Here is a 14,583-nt window from a genome sequence, read left to right as displayed (position 1 = left end):
GTAGGTGCAACTGAAATCGCCACCTTTGAGCGCCCGCTACAACGCTGGCGCCTTTGCGGAGGACCGTCACCTGTCTGTTTCTGCACATGGTGGAGTCGGCTATCAGTCAGCCTCTCTCTTCCTCTATCCACTTCACTTCCGACTCCTTCTCCGCTGACGACTCTTCGCCGTGCTCCCTCAAGGGTTGCAGAATTAAGCGTCATTTGCTCCTACGGATCACTGTCATCGTCATCATCATCAGCAGCAGCAGCAACAGCAGCAGTAGTAAAGGAACATTTTACCATGAAGCACTCACTAGAAGCCCATAAATGCCCTTTTTGTGACCAGCGTTCTTGTTACATTAAACAGGACTCCTGGGGACACTATTACCGATGCTTCACCGGGCCCACGGGGGCCTGTCCACCACAGAACGTGCTATTAGCGACCATCTTCGCCTTGACGCACAACGGCAGAAATTGTTGCAGGCGTAGCCAGAATACACAGTGGCCTCTATGGCCACTGTTATCTAATCTGTGCTAAGTGTTGAACATCAGTACCACTCAGTTGCGTCTTCCCTGACGGGAAGCAACTTTCTTTGGTCATGAAACCACTAAACTACCAGTTCTGACCTGGTAGTCTGCCACAAACGCGGGTAAGAATACAGCGATGCACAGGACAATAGGCATTCCTACTGCATCGACATTGGATCGTTAAAGATGGGTTGCCAGGAGTGGCGGGACCGGCAGTTCATTGTCAGTTGTTGGACGATCGTTGCTCTGAATTTTCAGGTGACACTGCGGTCGATGACACCAATGCACTATAAACCCGTGTTCGTTGAAATGAATCTTTACATCTTGTGCTGACGTGCTCTTTGTGCAGGTGTACACTACGCTGGTCATTGCATTTTGTGAGTTCTCCCTCGTTCGGCCAGAAACCGCGATGTAAGCGATTTTGGCAGGAGCAGCCGCTCTGATAAGAAGTTAGAGCGTTGGCCACAGATGATATCAGTATTCATCTTGCGAAGGTAAGTAAACGTTACCATACAACCAGGCGAGGCTGTGCACGCGGCCGCACAGCAAGAGTATTGTTCTGGCAGCCAGCGGCCATAGCTCCTTACAAGCTTTATTTTCACGCACTTGTTTCAACCCCTTAACCCCTTACCATCAACTTCCTCTTCCTATGCTTTCCATTTTCCCCTTCCCAGAGTGCGGAGTAGGAAATCTGAATGAAGCTCGTGCTTCACGCTGACCTTTGCTCTTTTCCAGCATTAACTTATTTCGCTCTTTCACGTCGTCAGTCACTCAAGTACATGCTGTCATGTGGAAGCATTCAACACATCGGCACTCTGAATAGTCAGACGCCGTTGTAGAGCGGCAAATCAACTTCGCAAACTCTACTACAACGTCTCGTAGGCGAATGTCGAGTATGGCCTCACTTATTGTATTTCAAGATATTGTCACGTACGAGTTTGTACCGCTATGAACCAAATGACGTTGGTTGGTGAAGAAGCGACTGAAGTGTCTCGGAACTCGGTAGATGGTGGTACCCTGCAGTGCTACAACCTCTAAGTATATATATTGTAAATACATGTATTTTCCCCCGTTACATTTTGGTGGAAGTGCGGGGTAATCTCACCACAAGCCGGCCCTGGATCTTCGCAGCGGGCGTCACATCGGTTCCGCTGTTATGGCTACTGACGCTGCCTCCGACGCTGACGCTGCCTCCGCCGCTCAGACACCAGCGGAAGTGGTACTAACCCACTACGTCACCCGGGAATCTTCGCTGGCACTGGCAAGGTCGACGTCGAATACTGGCTGACGTCGTATGAGCGCGTCGGTAAGCAGAAGTGGAATGCCACATTTTTGCTGGCCAACGTGATCTTTTACTTGGGAGGAGCCGCGAAGGTATGGTTCGAGACGCATAAAACCGAAATTACAAGCTGAGACTCCTGCAAGGAAAAGCTAGGTGATCTTTCCGGAAGACCTGTTGGACGTCAAATAGAGGCCAGGCAAGAGCTTGCGTCTCGTGTCCAGACACCAACCGAATCGTACGTCGCGTATATTCAAGACGTTCTGGCTCTCTGCCGTAAAGCGGACGCGGACATGCGGGAGGCCGATAGGGTTGGACACATCTTGAAGGGCATCGCGGACGATGCGTTCTGCCTTCCGCTTTGCAGGAACTGCTCAACGGTTGAAGCAATGCTAAATGAATGCCGAAATTTTGAGCCAGCGAAGAGCAAACGCATCGTACAACGCTTCGACCGACTTCTGAATACGGCTGCCACTTCCTCCTGCAACAACCCTCCGGCATCACATCCGCCCGCCACGCCAAGCTTGACACAGGTCATCCGTCGCGAACTTGAGGCTATGGCTCCAAGTTCTCACTCTCCCCATACGCACGACAACATGACCATCTCGCTCATTCAAGCTGTTGTCCGCCAAGAAATTGCAGACATGGACATCCAGTCTGCCGTCCGCCCACGTCCCACCCCTACCGCTCCTGTCATTGCCTCTGCGGCACCTCGCCAGTCGTTCCCGAATCGATATCGGAACCCCTCTGAGTGGCGAACACCGCATGACAGGCCAATTTGCTTTGCTTGCTCCCGGGTCGGTCACATCTACCGCCACTGTCGTAGTAGCCGCTGGTACTCCTCGCCTTGACCATATGCTGATCGCCGCTTCGACCGAGACCCTCGGTCTCTGTCACCCCTTTGTGAACCATATCATGCCGGCCTTCCCTCTCGGGGAAACACCTCTAGCCACTCGCCCTCGCCGCAACGCCGTCAGTCCCGTTCGCCTACACCTCGGCGTCCCTCGAGCCCGTCCTACGCGGGCTGAGGAGGTATCAGGAGGTATGCTCGGGACGACCCTGAGGAGGCCGCCCCTTACAAACACTAGGTGGAGTCCCTAGTACGGGACCCCAGTGGCGGTAGCTCCCGCCTGGGCGCGCTTAACCAGGGCCTTTTGGGCCCGTAGGTCTGAGCCGCCAAGCAGGGCAGCCTCCCAGTCCTCCCGGGTAGGGTTGGGTAAGGGGGGAAGGCAGGGTTGGATGGGCAAGCCCACACCATGTGGTAGAAGTGGCGTAGGCTTGTACAACTTTCATTATATACCTCCCATTCAGCTTTATTACGACGACTTCTACCCTCTCATCAAGGCTGCAGAATTCATCAATGTTGCCCGCTATGTCCTTATGGACTAGAAATCCTACTCCGAATTCTCTCCTATCTGGAATACCTCTGTAGCAGAGGACGTGGCCGTTAGTAAACACTGTATAAGCCTCACCAGTTCTTCTAAGGCCAATAATATCCCAGGCAATACCTGATAATTCTTCAAGTAGCCCTGCTAAGCAAGCCTCACTCGATAGGGTCCGCATGTTGAACGTTGCCAGGTTCAGTTTCCATTGGCGGCCTGTCCGGACCCAAATATTCTTAGCACCCTCTGCCGCGTCGCAGGTCTGACCGCCACCTTGGTCAGCTAGGGGCTCCGCAGCCGCTGGGGACCGAGGTCCATGGGTTAATTGTAGGAGTCATGAGGGAGGTAGTGGCCAAATACTGCACCAGGGAGGCCAATTCGTGTTCTGGTGAGGGAGTGACTTTGTTGAAGCTTAGTGGGCCTTCTTAATTTGGTTGCACTTGGACTAGTATAGCCCCACGAGATTTCGGCGTTATTTCTTTTTGCCGGTGTCAGGCGCCACTCAAAGCATGAAAATGCAGTTACGAAAAAGTTTCCACTTCGCTAAATTTAGCGGGCACAGCGACCGAGTTTCGGTTTCAGTGACAAGTTCATGCTCTCAACGCGGTATTGTATTCAAAATGGCGGCGTCCATGAAGCTACACCTGACCACGCCTAGGGATAAATTTAAACGCTAATAACCAATTTGCTCTACGAAATTAAAAAAAAATAACTATTGAATAAGATAATCTGTCGTTCGTAGAATACAATGACTTAATTTTACCGATGAATAAGGCTTATTGTTGACGATTCATTTAGATTTAGATTTGTACTGTATACAAATTCCCAATGTTATTCTGTCTTATGGCCGCATTCAATCACAAAAATACGAATGCTTACTGCATTTTAGTAAGAAATATATGTATCGTTCGAATGTAAGATGTCTGAGGAATACGGTGATACTATACTTATGAGGTAATAGCGTTGATAATGGCAGATGGTAACAGATTTCAAGCAGGGTTAATCACTCTATGAAAATGGCTTCCTTTGTTTACATTCGTGGGTTTTCTTTTCTTCACTCGTACCGATTAATCGATATTCCTTAGTGCAAACTATTGATTTTTTTTCGTTTCTCTGCTTCACTGGGACTCGACTTTGATAATTATTACCACGTTATTGATGAAGTTAATACCGATGTGACCGGATTTTGTATGCCCTCCTTGTCTGTTTATATTAGGCTGGGAATGAGGTGCAAATTGAATCGCTAATAACTTCCGACCTAGGTGGGCTATCGAGATGATTTTTGTTGTGCCGTGATTGCTATTTTCTTCTACAGGAGGAGTGCAACAACTCAGAGTTCACAGAAATGAAGACATTGCATTCTAAAACATAAAACTTTGAGGAAGCCACTCACCAAGCAGCCTGCCCTTTCTCCAACTCCGTCCCAGTGTCATGTAAATCAGATTGAAATGATGCCGTAAGAATAGATGCTGCTCGGATCAGGAATGCGTGCACTTCCCACTGCTTCTCTGGTTTAGCCAGTTGTTCCTGATCGACTTCAGAAGGTGTACAGGGTCCAAAATAAAGAACAGTGGACGAGATGAATCAGCTGGATGTGGGTAAACAATACTGGCTTTAGGGGGGCTAGTTCTACTAAACGTAAAACAACAAAAAAGGCCCCTGGCCCGTTGGATTCCGAGAATGTCCACGAAGCGGCTTGAAAAGTGGTGTTAGAACATGTATTCGTATCGGTACACGCGTTCCGCGACATCAGCCACCAAGGCCGGGCAAGCGACGTCAAAATGACGAGAGGAACCAACCGGAGATGCACCATGGGCTGCTTGCACGAACATTTAATAGCGAAAATAATAACTAATTTAAAATCGCAGTATTAAATGTTCCCTAGACAACTCCTAGTCCGCACTTCTGCTGGGGACAAGCAAAGAAACATTTGCAGAACTAGAAAATCTAGGGACAATTAGAACCAAACCAGTCATTCCATCATGGCTGGCCAAGCTGGATTGTGCGAAGCTTGGCTGTACGAATTGTACACTGCATGGATGCTTTTGCGACAGCGTGTTTTTCGCGATCGAACAAAGCCCTTGGACGTTCTGAGTGAGGGCCAGCTGCACAGGCGATACCCCTTCAGGCGCGACCGTATCATGCGTATCACAGGAGAGCTGCGTGAGGACTTGGAGCCCCGGGAGCGTCGGAGCAACGCTGTGCAACCACTGCTTCAAGTCGTCGTGGCTCTGCAGTTTTTATTGCGATAGCAATTATATGGACACTTCAAAGCGGATTTCTGCCGTCGCCGTGAGGTTCCGTATGACGTCAACGGCGATGAAATCGTCGCCGCACGCCGTATGCTGCAATTGCGAGTGAAGGGGCGCGAGGGACGCGCGCTTTCACGGGGAGCCAACGCACGTCGGAGAGCAAACGCGCGTTCCGCGCCGAGCTCCCTGGTGCACTGCAGAATTGAGCGTCTCTTTTCTCCTTTACAATGACTATATATATGGAGCGACTTCTTCCGCAGCGCGAAAAGCCGTGGAGGGGCGCGAGGGACGGTAGCGTTGCTGGTGCTGCTGCATGTCCAAGTTTATACATCTGATAAAACTACTATCCTTCGTATAGCTGTCTACTAATTTGCCACAGCAATTGATGCTTCGCCTTTCGGGTAAAACTGTTTGACACGCACGCCTTTCAGAGACGCCGGCCACGCGCTCTCAGCGTGGCTGTAAAACGACAAAGCAAGCAGTAGGCGCACCCTAGCGTTCCGCTCAAACGGCTTCGTAGCGGAGTACGGCCTGCGGTTCTTCGTTCCGCTGCCGATGTGAGTGCTGTACGCAGGCGTTTCACACGCGCCCTGTCGTAGTCATCGCGTTTCTCTTCAGGTCGGTCTGCCTACGCCGCAGCACACCTACTTACTTGCTAAGCTCATGTTTACTACAATTCATATTGCTACCAAAGCCACTCACCTCACTTCGTATGAAATTGCTGTCTTGCTATCGCATTCATTCCTTCGCCCTTAGGGCGAAACTGTGACAATTTTTTTTTTTGCAACTGGGAATTTCTTGATCACAGCAGGCGATGCTGTCGACGTTCATGAGTACACAGCTTTAAGAATTGTGCGTAGCGTAACCAGCGCCCTGAAGAGGCGTACGAAAAGATTCACACGGTATAAGTTAGGCCTTGTTTGAATGATGTAACGGGATCACACCGTCATTGTGCCAGTGTCCTTGGAAGGCTGTGCCCGCATGCATGCCAGCAATTAAATCCTGAATGTCGCTTCTTATTTATGACGGATGAGTAAAGTGTTTCGTGCGTGAGCGCAATGGTGAAACGAAACAGTTGACTTAACATGAACGCAGTAAGCGTTCGTTCTCTGTGGCTGATGAAGCGCAACGTCCGCTGATCTACAATAAGCTGTGCTTGCCTGGCATTCGTGTTTAAGTACACTTCCTGCATTCCCTCGTATAAATCGCATTTCCACATTGCAATGGGAATTTATGCAGTGCTTGCTGCCGCAGTATTGCATGCATATCGCTAATATAACTAAACTGCGTTTAAAAAAAAGTTGTCGCAGTTTCACCTGAAAGGCGAAGCATCAATTGCGATAGCAAATTTGTAGAGAGCTATACGGAGTAATGATATTAGCTTTATCAGCTGTATAAACTTGGACATGCAGCAGCACCGGCAACACGCAGAACTGTTGTCGACGCCGTCGGCGTTTTGCCCGCGTTCGCTCAAAATGCGTGCGGCGTTGGTGACTGTTGCCGGAGCCTCTGATATAAATAGGCACTTGGTGCCGCAGCTAAACGTCGCCTCCCTTCCCTTCCCCTCCCCCTCCCCCCCCTCCCCCACGGCCTCTCGCGCGTCGGAAGAAGGCGCGTTTGCTCTACATATATGGTGATTGTAAAGGAGGAAAGAGACGCCTACTTCTGCAGCCCTTAAGGGAGCACGGCGCAGAACGCGCGTTTGTTCTCGGCCGTGCGTTCACTCCCCGTGAAAGCGCGCGCCCCTCGCCCCGTTTCACTCGCACAGATAGCGTTCGGCGCGCGGCGACGATTTCATCTCCATTGACGTCATACGGAACCTCACGGCGACGCCGACGGCAGAAATCTGCTTTTGAGTGTCCATATAATTGCTATCGCAATAAAACTCAACTTCCACACGAGTGTCCTCCGCTCAACGTACCAAGTTCATCTTTGACATAGACGCACAGCGAAATATCAGCACAGTTTCAATACTTCTACCGGCGTTGGCTTGCGTTGCATCAGTTGGCTTCGACGCTAAGGCGAGGCGGCAAACTGAAACGCTGAAAGCCGCAGCTGCTACGCGTTGACACAGGCGTTTTTACGCGTGTCATTCCATATTACAACGAAAGCTGTATATGGCTAGGCGAAACGAAAAACCGTCTCTCCTGTGTTTCGCTAAACGTCTCCATTGGCTGCACCGTCAGTTACGTCGTTCTATACGTCGCACCGAAGCGCGCGCGCCATTGGCAGCGCCGTTAGTGACGTGGTTAGCGAACGCGTTCCCGCCGTTGCCACGTTAACGCTGCTATGCCCGCAATGCCGCCTCCTCGACTCGCCGTTGTCGAACGCATGTTCGATATCGCGAGTTAGCTCGGTGTCGTGGTTAGCAGCATCCGCCCGCCATTGGCGCTTGCGTTCCACTAGAAACACAAACATGTAACCATTATTGAGAAACGCTTCAATGCAGCGTCGGGATTAACCCACTGCTAAACACCGGGGTCCGCACGTTTCAGCTTCGCTGGTTAACCATTTGTACGGAGTGCTTGGCCGGTGTTTTTTTTCCATTCATTCGGCCATTTACACCTCTCTTTATTATATATTACTTGTTTCCTATTCCGGCCCATCGCTCCGCTAACACAGCCCCTCATTTACTTGTTGCTAAGATAAGCGCCAGAACGTGGGACATGCGCACGGACGCTCGAGTGGCGTTTTATATTGCGGGCAGCAGAGTTGCTTAGCGGAGCCGGTACTATTTGCAACTGGCGGTTCCCCAGACCACGGCCGTGCCCAGACATTCCCTGGCACAAATGCTCAGAAGTCGTTGACTAGAGAACATTTATTATCGCGATGTTAAATTCGTTATTTTCGTTCTTATATGTTGGTGCAAGCGGCCCCAGAACTGCTCTCCACGCCGTCTATTTGATACATTTTCTTCACTCATGGGCCAACAGAAAGAAACTGCAAACATGGACGCCGGTTTGCTGCTGTGCCTGCTTTAGCTTTGCCGGGAAGATTCTTCTTCTTCTTCTTTCTGGGCTTTTATACATGCCAAAACCAGTTCTGATTATGAGGCACGCCGTAGTAGAGGGCTCCGGATTAATTTTGACCACCTGGGGTTCTTTAACGTGTACTACAACGCACGCACACGGGCGTTTTTGCATTTCGCCTCTATCGAAATGCGGCCGCCGCGGCCGGGATTCGATCCCGCGATCTCATGCTCAGCAGCGCGACGCCTTAGCTGACTGAGCCACCGCGGCGGGTGGCTCAGCCGGGAAGATTGAAGAGCAGCAGCAGACGACACCATTGTTGTCTGCTCGTAATGTAGGCTCCTCTTGTCGTCTTGACGTCGCCCACCCAACCTCGGTGGCTGGTGTCGCGGAACGCGTCCACAAACACCGCTAACACCACTGCAGAATTAGTGATAATGATGACCAGGGTTGCCAGGTGCTCACAGACTGACCCGCCAAATCTCGGCCCTCATAACCGCCAGCCACTGTTCCTCCGCAAGGCTGCAAATAGTTCGTACATCAAACTTTTCCTGTTACCTAAATAAGGCGGTAACCACAAAAATAAAATTATAAGAGGGTAATTTTATACGTTTTTACTCGTCGATTATAGTGCAACGTTGTGATGTGTGTAGTGCGCGGCACGGTGCGGTGGATGGAGACAGACAAGCAGCAGACGACAAGGAATGCGCTTGCGGAGGCGAATTCTGTGCTGAGTGGAAAACGACAACGTCAAAGAGCGTCCCGCACGTGAACACGCGGCGCAAGAAGAGAAAACAAAAAGAAAAGGCATCCAATCAGAAGCAAACACGCAGCTTTGAGCGGCCAATCAGCAAAAGACGAATCGGCTAGAGCGGCTAAAAAGCGAGGCGCGCTGGCACAAGAGAAGAGAGTTCCAGGAAGCGATGGAAAGCGACGCCATCAGAAGATCGGCCACCGGACCGGGAGTTGAAGACCTGCCGTCGGCTTCTGCACCGGTACCACCAGGACTTCGCCCCGTGTTCGAAGAAGTTTTTACCTGGCAGAATAATATGTCAAGTTGGGCTCACGACGCAGACGAGCAAGAGAAACTACTCTCAAGGCTCACTGACAAGGTACGGAGAACGCTGTGAGAAACAGCAGTATTCACAAATACTCGTTTTGCAGGTGTCCGGGGTTAACATCGATGGGTCTGGAGACGCTGGTCCAAGCGGCTACCGCGAAACATCCAGCGGCGCTGGTAGCGAACGAGCGCCTTCAGGACATCATGGGCCCGGTAAGTATTGCAAAGAGTGTTGTTTTAGTGAGCGAGACGACAACGTGGTTACACTACACACTCCTCGTTTCAGTGGTCACCCTGGCGGGGATATCACTGCTGCAGAGATTACTCCGGACGCGTCTTGTGCCCACATCACACGACGTGGAGGTCCAGCGCAAAGACCCCAAGTCGCCACTGCACTCGGTCACGACGTTTGAAGACTTGAGTCTGCGCCCTGAACTGCTGAAAGGCGTGTACGCTTGTGGCTTTAACGAACCGTCCAAGATCAAGGAGACTGCACTACCTCTGCTGTTGGCTGACCGTCCGCTGAACATGATTGCCCAGTCACAGAGCGGCACGGGAAAGACTGCCGCCTTTGTTCTGGCCAGCTTAAGCCGAGTGGACGAGAAGCAGCGGTACGCGCAGGTGCTGATCCTGTCACCCACGTACGAGCTGGCCGTTCATACTGGCGAGGTGGTTAAGAGGATGGCAACATTCTGCACCATCACCTTCTGCTATGCCGTGCGTGGAGACACATGTGAGGTTCCTCCTCTCTTTATCCGTCTACGTGTGCATGCATTGTCTGCCCTGCTGTGTTGCATGGTGCATGCTGTATTGCAAGCCTTATCAACCCCCTAAATTATGCGCCCTGCGATAAATTTGTTCAGTCGTTGACTGTGCCTTATTAAGGCTGGGCACATAGCAAAAAACATTCTGTTGAGCTTTAAACTGAATGTGGCTTATCTTTGCGTGCAGTTATCTGAAGTCCCTGCCATCTTTCAGCTCCCACGTCAAAGTGAATTAGCTTAAAACAGACATTGACAGCCGTTCTCAAAATGTCGGGCAATGATAGCCTGAGGCGGAGGAGCAGAAATAGAAAATGACTGAAGGGCAACATTGCTAAGAAATTACAACCTGCAAAGTGCCTCCCCAAATGACTTTGCCACGCAACGCTTGAAACAGCGAAGCTGGGCGATCGTAGCTCAGCATTTTCAGTAAGTGCGCGCGAACTTTTCAATCTTATCACTCATGATGATCATAATTTCTTTTCTCGCGGCGTCTCGGACTTACGGCCGTCACTGCGCCTTGCATAGCGCAGCTTGCAACACCGACATCGCGTTCCAATGCCGCAACCGCATTCCAATGCCGAAACCGCGTTCCAATGCCTGCACCACGTTCCCATGCCGACATCGCGTTCCTTGAGACCGGCTCCTTGAATGCGTCTCTCTCTCGCTCTCATACCGCACAAAACCTCGTCACCTCGCAGAGCACGAGCGTACGAACGCGCCCGCCAGCTCGGACGAATTTTCGCATAAATGCATGCAAATTTTCTCATGGCACTGAGTTGAATATTGCTTTGTATTAAATCTGCCTTTCTCCCATTTTGTTTTGTTAGACGCACATTTCAAATCTAATGTGGCCAATCCCCCCTGTGGGTACGAGCCATGTTTTGAGGCAACAACAACAAATGCATGCTCTACTGGCGTGGTTGTGTTGCCTAGTGGTTACGACGCTCGCTTTGTAACCGCGGGGGTACGCGGGTTCGAATCCCGCCTGGGCAAGAACGTTTGTATTCTATTTCGGCTAGCTTAAACAGCTTTGCCAAAAGTTTTTAAAACTCGTGCGCCAAGTGGCTAACCATGTGACAACTTCAAAGAGCAGCCTAATGTGTCGCTGGGCAGAGCGTTGCTGACAGTAACGACATTTGCAGCCTCCAGTGTTCTAGCAGTTCTGATAAGAGGGACGAGCCTAGCGATATACAATATGTAGAAAATTTTCTGCGTGAAGAGCGAGGGGGGCGGGTGGACATTATAAGAGCATTGTTTGTAAAGGAACAAGTGAAAACAGTGTGTAAGCAAGCTATTCATTAGTAGGTTATCTGCCATATTTGCTACAGTTAGCGTGCCTGTAATGTAATTACGCAATGTTTGGGCTTTTGTGCACAGGCACAAACAAGCTTGGCGATAAATGTATTTAGACAAGTATAGCATGCTACTAATGTGCTAGCAGTGTTCTAATAAGGCAGCTGTCACAACATTGCTGCAAGCTATCTGTACTGTGTTGCATGTAAGGACTTCTGGTTGACCAAACAGTGCTTTCATCCTTTAGAAACTGCAATATTAAAAGCAGTGTCAGAGTAAAGCTCCAATAATTCAAGCAGCTGCACGGGTACTTGTTACACAGCCAAGGCTGAATGTCGTTTTATTAACTGTAAGTGAAGACGGTAGGAATTAATGACTTATAGTCCTGCTCTTAGTAACCAGAGCAGCACTGACATTAATTTCAATCGTTGCAGCGGCCAATATATGATTTATGTTTTATGGGTGTGGTCGGCAAAAAATTGTGAGGAGACAGCATATTTATCTACATGTTTTGATTGGCCTCATGGTGTGCACTGAGGCTGTACTCAGGATCGATCACTTTTGGCATATAACTTTCGCTGATTGGCTAAGCCAGAGAATATAACACCCAACACTCCAGCGATTCGTTGTTCTGGTTGCTATGTTACACAGAAGTAAGTCCTCGAAATTGATCTTTTGGAAATTTCACGCATAATTCAGAGGCGAACGTAGCTACAAGGTTTACTGTGTGTGTTACTGGTGAAGTTCTGCTGAAACATAAAAACATGAGCAACTGGAGGCATGCTAATGTTGGTTTCAGTCTAAGGCTAATTACTTTTGACCTTCCTTCTAATAGCAGATTTTTAGAAAAGCGTTCCTAATTGCATGGATTAGTTTTCGTTGGTAAAACTTTGTACCATTTGATATGAAATTTCATTGAGGGTATGATTTAGGACTGGAAGACTACTCTCTGAACTCGTGGCTTGTACCCACTACGAGGGATTGGCTGTCCGTTCTCTTAAAGTGAGGGATTGGCTGTCCGTTCTCTTAAAGTGTGCAACACCCTTTGTACTTTGCACCTTCTCTCCCCTATTACCTCATCGTCTAAAACTTTCGACCAGGCAATCACAGTGTGGCTTCGACTGCTGCATTCACCCGTGCATCAGTGACCCCCCCCCCCCCCCCCAATTTTCATGACTTATAAAGATGACTTGTAAACAAACCCAACATTGAAAAACATGGTGCGCTTTTTGAATTTGACACATTAAAACCTTATAATTCGTGATTTCTTGCATGTTCGACATATTGAGCAGTCACACCGTGATTACCGATGTGCCGATTATTAGCAAAGCAACAAAAGGCGAGACAACAATTTTGCATCAGTTCCCCTTTAATGTTGGAAAATAAGATGACACTGATTGTACTGGGACATTGGTGCATTCTATAAAAGAGACATGTACTGGCTGCCATCGTCCACAATTTGTGAAGGTTATGTTTCTGTGCTTTTCAGTGTCACGAGGAGAAAAGATCCAAAACCACGTAATCCTAGGCACACCAGGAAAGATCGTTGACTGGGCCTTGAAGTTCAACTTCTTTGACCTGTCACGCATCAAAGTCTTTGTGCTGGATGAGGCAGACATCATGATTGCCATGCACGGGCATCATTGACCAGTCCATACGCATCCACAAGTGAGCACCCTCAGTGTTTATATTCTTGTGCGCTGGCTCATAATGGCTGTGCAGATTTGCTTAGCGTTGTGTTATGTCTTGATAGGGTATGCTTCAGCTTAGCTGGCATGTCCAGCTGTGTATAGTTACAGCACTATGCAATACTAAAGCAGCAATCATTTGTAGAATTGCTATCACAGGTGATTGGATAAGCTAAGATTTGATGTGTCATACAACTGCATAGAAGGATGTATGTATATGGCCAATATTTTACTCTATAACTTACAATGGTAGAGTTGTTTTTAAAGACTGAAGAACAAAAGAAGCAGAAAAATCGAACACAGCTAAACGCAGCAAATGCAGTGCCTATTTAGGTTTATAAATGCATCTGTATTGCTTGCCTCTTACTTTTGTTTCTGCTATATTCTGTGTGTTCATGATCAGAATGCTCATTTGTTGCACTGGTGCATTTTTCAATCTGTTCGCATAATTATTCAGTATTATTAACACATCTCATGTCTATACCATGTCATGTCTATACCCCACTACAACGTGTCACGGCTGCTAGATAGCCTAATATGAAACATGAATGATTGCTTAAGTAGCTTCTTTTTGTTGATTAGTGTCCGTTTGGTAGTTCAGCGGTTAAATTGTAATGTGGCATATGTCCTTGCAGGCTGCTTTCTCCCAACTGCCAGAATATGCTGTTCTCAGCCACATACGACAAGCATGTGATGGAGTTTGCAGAGATAATGATCAGCTACAACCCCGAGGTGATCCGGTAGCGCAAGGCAGAAGAAAGCGTGGAGACAATGAAGGAGTGCTATGTGGTGTGTTCGAGCAAGGAAGAGAAGTTCTCTATCTCCAACATCTACGGTGTGCTGGCTATTGGGCAGACCATTATCTAGTTATATCTAGTATTACATATGATATTTATGCACTAAGTAAATGTAACGATAGACGACCGGTTTTTGAATAAACATTATTGCACAATTGTGGCTTGCTGGGCTAGGTTGTTCATTGCAACTTCTGTAACATGGCGAAAAAAAAAACAAGGAAGGGACGACAATAGAGACAATCACCAACCATCTAAAAACCGTAGTTCTTTCTTGATCAGTGTTACTGATGACATGCTTACACACCTCTCTTCCGCACGAGCAATCTTCACCGAGTCGATTATCTCTCTGGCGCACTGATCTTTCTGTCGTGATACAATCCCTCATTTTTTGAACTTAGGCATGCATGAGTTGGTACGACGACGCGTAGTCTTATCACCACATCTGCGGCAGTGTAGGCCAAGCTGGCCCTGATTACCGTCACTTACATTCTTGTTGTGCTCTTTTAGTCTGGTTTTTATACGTTAGTCTTTTAGTCTGGTTTTATATGTCCAATGTATTTGCGCCCGCAAGCCAACGGCGCGCGATATAC

General features: G+C 48.8%; 1 pseudogene; it reads left to right on the top strand.

The window, feature by feature from the left end:
* The first annotated feature begins 9,289 nt into the window (after nt 1–9,289).
* Nucleotides 9,290–14,063, top strand: LOC119431459 (DEAD-box helicase Dbp80-like; annotated as a pseudogene).
* The last annotated feature ends 520 nt before the right edge of the window (nt 14,064–14,583 follow it).

The sequence above is a fragment of the Dermacentor silvarum genome, chromosome 10, assembly GCF_013339745.2.
Source record: "Dermacentor silvarum isolate Dsil-2018 chromosome 10, BIME_Dsil_1.4, whole genome shotgun sequence".
NCBI classification, from domain to species: domain Eukaryota; kingdom Metazoa; phylum Arthropoda; class Arachnida; order Ixodida; family Ixodidae; genus Dermacentor; species Dermacentor silvarum.
Note: the sequence above shows the minus strand (reverse complement) of the source record. Positions and strands in the feature narration are given on the sequence as shown.